Consider the following 7,377-nt stretch of genomic DNA (forward strand, 5'->3'; position numbering starts at 1 on the left):
GTCATATATCTTGCTATCACATAGTTGCTTATCTTTCTCAGCATAAGTTGTTGGTGCACATAGGTGAGCCTAGTTGTTTTAGGTTTTGTGCTTGACAAATTAACCGCTAGGTTTATTCCGCATTTGTTCAAGCCTAAACTGTGATTATTTTAAAGCACCTATTCACCCCCCCTCTAGGCGACATCCTCGATCTTTCAGTATGCTATGGGGCGCTTCTCTTGTGTTAACACACCTCCTATGCCATTACCACTAGCATCGCAATGAATTTCGAATGGTTTGTCAAAGTTGGGTAACGCAAGCACGGGAGCATGAGTAAGCAAATTCTTAAGTTCATTAAATGCGGTATCTTGGGACGGTCCCCAAACAAATGGCACATTTTTCTTACTCAAGGAATGCAAAGGTGAATCAATTGTGCTAAAATCCTTCACAAATCGATGATAGTAACCGGCTAAACCAAGGAAACTACGCACTTGTTGCAAGTTGGTTGGTTAGGGCCAAGTTTTAATAGCATTGATCTTAGATTCATCTACATGAACACCCTTAGAAGACATAATGAAACCCAAGAAAACAAGCTTATCAACACCAAAAAGGCATTTGTCCATATTAGCATAAAGGCACTCTTTCCTGAGGGTTTGCAACATGGTTCTAAGATGGGTGACATGATCTTTGAGGGATTTGCTAAAGAAAAGAATATCATCGAAATAGACCACGACAAATACACCAATATAGGGACAAAGAACAAAGTGCATGAATCGCATGAAAGTACTGGGTGCTTTGAATAAACCCATTGGCATAACTAGCCATTCATATAAGCCAAATTTGGTCTTAAATGCGATTTTCCATTCATCACCTTCTTGGATACTTGCCACTCTTAAGATCAATCTTAGAGAATATGGTGGCTCCACTAAGATCATCAAGCATATCATCTAAGCATGGAACAGGGTAGCGATATCTAACGGTGATAGCGTTGATGGGATGACAATCAGAACACATGCGATAAGTATCGTCTTTCTTTGGAACAAGGATTACCGGAGCGACACAAGGGCTCATGCTTTCCCGTACATAACCGTTGTCGATGAGTTGTTGCACTTGCCGTTGGATCTCCTTAGTTTCCTCGGGGTTGACGCGGTATGGAGCCTTGCTAGGTAGAGGTGCTCCGGGGATGAGGTCAATTCGGTGTTCAATGCGTCATAGTGGAGGTAGACCCGGAGGTAGCTCATTGGGGAAAACATCTTGGAATTCCTGCAAAAGAGAAGACAACACTAAAGGTACATCGTGAGAGGTGTTAGTTTTTGGTGCCTCGTCCTCGCACATAACGACATAGTGCATATCACTTGATGGGTTCTCACACACTTCTCTCATCTCACTTTTGGTGGAAAATATGATTAAGTTTTTCTTGTCGCTCATCGTGGAGACACTCGATTTTGGCTTGTGGCTCTCACTCTCCTTTGTGTGGGTCACTTTCTCACTCTTTTCTTGATGGGTGGCTTGCTTGTCGGTGATTACTTGACTTGGAGACATAGGTTGTAGCACGTACTATAGTGATTGGTACACCCTTTGTGGATGACGCCTCGATCAAATTACCATGGTCGACCAAGAAGGAGGTGGCAAACGGACATCAAGACGACATCACACTCCAAAGTGTCTTCATATGCTCCTATCTTGAAGGAGACTTTCACCGTATGCTCGACTTGGATAGCGCCGGAATTTCTAAGCCATTGAACCTTGTAGGGATGCGGGTGCTTCAACTTTATCAATTGGAGCTTGGAGCATAGTTCTTCACTTGCCAAGTTGTGACAACTCCCTCCATCGATGATGACCTTGACGGACCTTCCATTGATGCCGGCCTTGGTGTGGAAGATATGGCATCTTTGGTATTCATCTTGTTGATGTTGAAGAGTCAAGAATTTGGAGACAACGAGAGCGGGGCTCAAATCCTCATCACAAAAGACTTGATCATCTTCATCTTCATTCACACGCCGGTGCATGGCCACTTGCTAAAGGGCTTCCATTTCCTCTTCACTCATGGAGTCATAGGTGTCGTCATCGTTGAGGAACATGGTGCGCTTGTTGGTACACTCAAAGGACTTGTGGCCTCGGCCGTGACACGTCTCCAACATATCTATAATTTTTTATGTATTCATGCCATGTTTACAATATTTTACATGATTTTGGTATGATTTGATTAGAACTAACCCGGACTGATGCTGTTTTCAGCAGAACTACCATGGTGTTGTTTTTGTGCAAAAATAAAAGTTCTCGGAATGCGCTGAAAATCAACGGAGATTTTTTTTGGAAAATATAAAAAATACTAGAACGGAAAGTTATCGGAGGGGAGTCCCATGGGCCCCACAAGGGTGGAGGGCACTCCCACCCCCTGGGGCATGCCCCTGTGCCTCGTGGACTCTCCGTGGGGCTCCCTAGCTTGTTCTCGATGCCAACCTCTCCTATAAATTCCCAAACTTCCAGAATAGAACCTAGATCGGGAGTTTCGCCGCCGCAAGCCTCCAGAGACATGAAAAACCAATCGGGACCCTGTTCCGGCACCCTATCGGAGGGCGGATCCATCACCGGTGGCCATCTTCATCATCCCGGCGCTCTCCATGTCGAGGAGGGAGTAGTTCACCCTCGGGGCTGAGGGTATGTACCAGTAGCTATGTGTTTGATCTCTCTCTCTCTCATGTTCTTGATATGGCACGATCTTGATGTACCGCGAGCTTTTCTATTATAGTTGGATCTTATGATGCTTCTCCCCCTCTACTCTCTTGTAATGTATTGAGTTTTCCCTTTGAAGTTATCTTATTGGATTGAGTCTTTAAGGATTTGAGAACACTTGATGTATGTCTTGCATGTGCTTGTCTGTGGTGACAATGGGATATTCATGTGATCCACTTGATGTATGTTTTGGTGATCAACTTGCGGGTTCTGTGACCTTGTGAATTTATGCATAGGGGTTGGCACACGTTTTCTTCTTGACTCTCCAGTAGAAACTTTGGGGCACTCTTTGAAGTTCTTTGCGTTGGTTTGAATAGATGAATCTGAAATTGTGTGATGCATATCGTATAATCAAACCCGCGGATACTTGTGGTGAAATTGGAGTATCTAGGCGACATTAGGGTTTTTGTTGATGTGTGTCTTAAGGTGTTATTTTACTACAAACTCCAGGGCTGTTGGTGACACTTATAGGAATAGCCCAATGGATTGATCGGAAAGAATAACTTTGAGGTGGTTTCGTACCCTACAATAATCTCTTCATTTGTTCTCCGCTATTAGTGGCTTTGGAGTGACTCTTTGTTTCATGCTGAGGGGTTGTTATATGATCTAATTATGTTATCATTGTTGAGAGAACTTGCACTGGTGAAAGTATGAACACTAGGCCTTGTTTCAAAGAATTGCAATACCGTTTTTGCCCACTTTTACCACTTGTTACCTTGATGTTTTTATAATTTCAGATTACAAAAATCTATATCTACCATCCATATTGCACTTGTATCACCATCTAATTCGCTGAACTAGTGCACCTATACAATTTACCATTGTATTGGGTGTGTTGGGAACACAGGAGACTCTTTTTTATTTGGTTGCAGGGTTGTTTGAGAGAGACCATCTTCATCCTACGCCTCCCACGGATTGATAAACCTTAGGTCATTCACTTGAGGGAAATTTGCTACTGTCCTACAAACCTCTGCACTTGGAGGACCAACAACGTCTACAAGAAGAAGGTTGTGTAGTAGACATCAAGCTCTTTTCTGGCGCCGTTGCCGGGAGGGCTAGGTGAGCAGCACTAACACCCCGTCAACTAAGCTCTTTTTTGGCGCCGTTGCTGGGGAGGTTAGTGCTTGAAGGTATATCTTTAGATCTTGCAATCGAATCTTTTAGTTTCTTGTATTATCACTAGTTTAGTTTATAAAAGAAAACTACAAAAAATGGAATTGAGGTTGCCTCATATGCCTCATCTTTTTAATGTCTTTAATGAAAATAAGGATTCCGATAATTGTGCCAAAGTGTTAGAAGAAGAATGCAATAAAATGTTTGGCATAAAATCTTTGTATGATGAGCATGATTGCAATTTTGTTAGTATGAATTCCTTGAATATCCATGATGCTAATGATATGCAAAGCCACAAGCTTGGGGAAGCTATATTTGATGAAGATAATATTTTTAGTCCCCCAAGTTATGATGAGAATATTTATTAAGATGAAAGCATGCCTCCTATTTATGATGATTATATTCATGAAAATGGGTTTGGAAGAGTGTCCACTTTAGGAAGTAATGATCCCACTATTTTGGAGGGTCTTGAATCTTATTGTGATATTTATGAAAGTGGATTTGGAGAGGTCATGACTTTATTTAGTGATGAATCCACTATTTTGGAAGAGGTTCCAATTGATTATGAGAAGCAAGTTGCTACCTATGATGATTATTGTGATGACATGTATGCTATAAAGAATAATGATAACCATGAAACTTGTCATCTTGATTTTAATTCTCAACTGGATTATGCCTCACATGATTGTTATTTTGTTAAGTTTGCTCCCACTATTATTCATGAGAAGAAATTTTCTTATGTGGAGAGTAATAAAAATTCTATGCTTGTGCATCATGAAAATAATGCTTTATGTGATAGTTATATTGTTGAATTCATTCATGATCCTACTGAAAATTATTATGAGGGAGGAATATATGCTTGTAGGAGTTGCAATAATATCAAGTTTCCTCTCTATGTGTTGAAAGTTTTGAAGTTATGCTTGTTTTGCCTTCCTATGCTAGTTGATTCTTGTTCCTATAAATTTTTTGCTCACAAAATCCCTATGCATAGGAAGTGGGTTAGACTTAAATGTGCTAGTCATATGCTCCTGTTACATTTCAATTCTTATCTTTCATGTGAGCATCATTGACATCGCCATGCCTAGCTAAAAAGGCATTAAAGAAAAGCACTTGCTGGGAGATAACCCAACATTTATCCCTACAGTTTTTGTGTGTTCACATGATTAAGCGACTGTAGTAATAATGTTTTATAGCTTTTATTTAAATAAAGTGCCAAGTAAATCCTTTGGGATAGTGTGGATGATAGTTGACTTGATTCTGTGCAAAAACAGAAACTATTACGCTTAGTCCAGGAAATTTGAAAATTCACTGGAACGTGCTTTTGATCTGAATTTTTTACACAAGATTGATATACAGATTGCCTAGATTGTCCTAAATTTTTTCAGAATTTTTGGAGTTACAAAAGTATGGAAAGTTTCCAGATTACTACAAACTGTCCTATTTTTGACAGATTATGTTTTCATTGTGTTGTTTGCTTATTTTGATTAACATATAAGTAGTATCGAAGGGTGTGAACCATGGAGAAGTTGTAATACAGTAGATATAACACCAATATGAATTTAGAGTGAGTTCACAACAGTACCTAAGTGGTGATTTATTTTCTTATACTAATGGAGCTTACGAGTTTTCTGTTGTGAAGTTTTCAAGTTTTGGGTAAAGATTCAATGGACCATGGAATAAGGAGTGGCAAGAGCCTAAGCTTGGGGATGCCCAAGGCACCCCAAGGTAATATTCAAGGACAACCAAGAGCCTAAGCTTGGGGATGCCCTGGATGGCATCCCCTCTTTTGTCTTTGTTCATCGGTAAATTTACTTGAGGCTATATTTTTATTCACCACATGATATGTGTTTTGCTTGGAGCATCGTTTTCTTTTGTTTACATTTGCTTGCTTTATTCAGAGACATGTTTTATATCTTTTAGTTCAATAAAAAGTCAAGTATAGCCTTTGCCATGCTTATTTTGCAAGTCTATATGTTGTTGTTTTGAAATCAGAAAGTTTGTTGTTATGTTTTGAATATTGGTGAATAGTCAGAACATGATAAAATCTTGAAATTTGACACAATGAGTAACAACAAACTTTTTGACACAATGAGTAACAACAAATTTTCTATAGTGTGGTAATTTTTCAGAATTTTTGGAGTTAGGGAAGTATGATTCCTCTTGCATTCTTTACAGACTGTCCTGTTTAGACATATTGCTGTTATGTTTGCATATGTTTGCTTGTTTAATGATTCTATTGGAGGATGGGAGTGTTAAATATGCAGAGGCATTTAGTAGGCAATATCAAATAATTATTTTAGTGATTTTCTACAATAGAGAATGATAAGGTTTTGATGGATTTATACTAACCTATCTCACGAGTTCTTGTTCAGTTTTGTGTGGATGAAGTTTTTAAGATTTGGGGAAACCATGATATAAAAGGAATTAAGGAGACACAAAAGCTCAAGCTGGGGATGCCCAAGGCATCCCTAATTAATATTTCAAGAAGTCTCAAGAATCTAAGCTTGGGGATGCCCCGGTTGGCACCCCACTTTTCTTGTTCAACAACTATCAGTTAGTTTTGGTTGAGCCGAAGTTTTTGCTTCTTCACATGATATGTGCCATCCTTGCAATGTTATTTTATTTTATTTTGTTTTGCTTGCTGTTTGAATAAAATATTAAGATCTGAAATTCTTAAATGTTAGAGAGTCTTCACATAGTTGCATAATTATTCGACTACTCATTGATCTTCACTTATATCTTTTGGAGTAGTTTATCATTTGCTCTAGTGCTTCACTTATATCTTTTTAGAGCATGGCGGTGGTTTTATTTTGAATAAATTGATGAACTCTCATGCTTCACTTATATTATTTTGAGAGTCTTAAACAACTTGGTAATTTGCTTAGGTTATGAATTTAGTCCTAATATGATGGGCATCCAAGAGGGATATAATAAAAACTTTCATATAAAGTGCATTGAATACTAAGAGAAGTTTGATTCCTTATGATTGTTTTGAGATATGAAGATGATGATATTAGAGTCATTCTAGTGGAATTGTGAATTTGAGAAATACTTGTGTTGAGGTTGGTGATTCCCGTAGCATGCACATATGGTGAACCGTTATGTAACGAAGTTGGAGCATGAAGTATTTATTGATTGTCTTCCTTATGAGTGGCGGTCGGGGACGAGCAATGGTCTTTTCCTACAATCTACCCCCCTAGGAGCATGCACGTAGTACTTTGTTTTGATGACTAATAGATTTTTGCAATAAGTATGTGAGTTCTTTATGACTAATGTTGAGTCCATGGATTATACGCACTCTCACCCTTCTACCATTGCTAGCCTCTCTCGTGCCACACAACTTCCGCCGGTACCATACACCCACCATATACCTTCCTCAAAACAGCCACCATACCTACCTATTATGGCATTTCCATAGCCATTCTAAGATATATTGCCATGCAACCTTCCATCGTTTCGTTTATTATGACACGCTTCATCATTGTCATATTGCTTTGCATGATCATGCAGTTGACATCGTATTTGTGGCAAAGCCACCTTTCATAATCC

This window comes from Triticum aestivum, chromosome 3B, assembly GCF_018294505.1.
Source record: "Triticum aestivum cultivar Chinese Spring chromosome 3B, IWGSC CS RefSeq v2.1, whole genome shotgun sequence".
Taxonomy (NCBI): Eukaryota; Viridiplantae; Streptophyta; class Magnoliopsida; order Poales; family Poaceae; genus Triticum; species Triticum aestivum.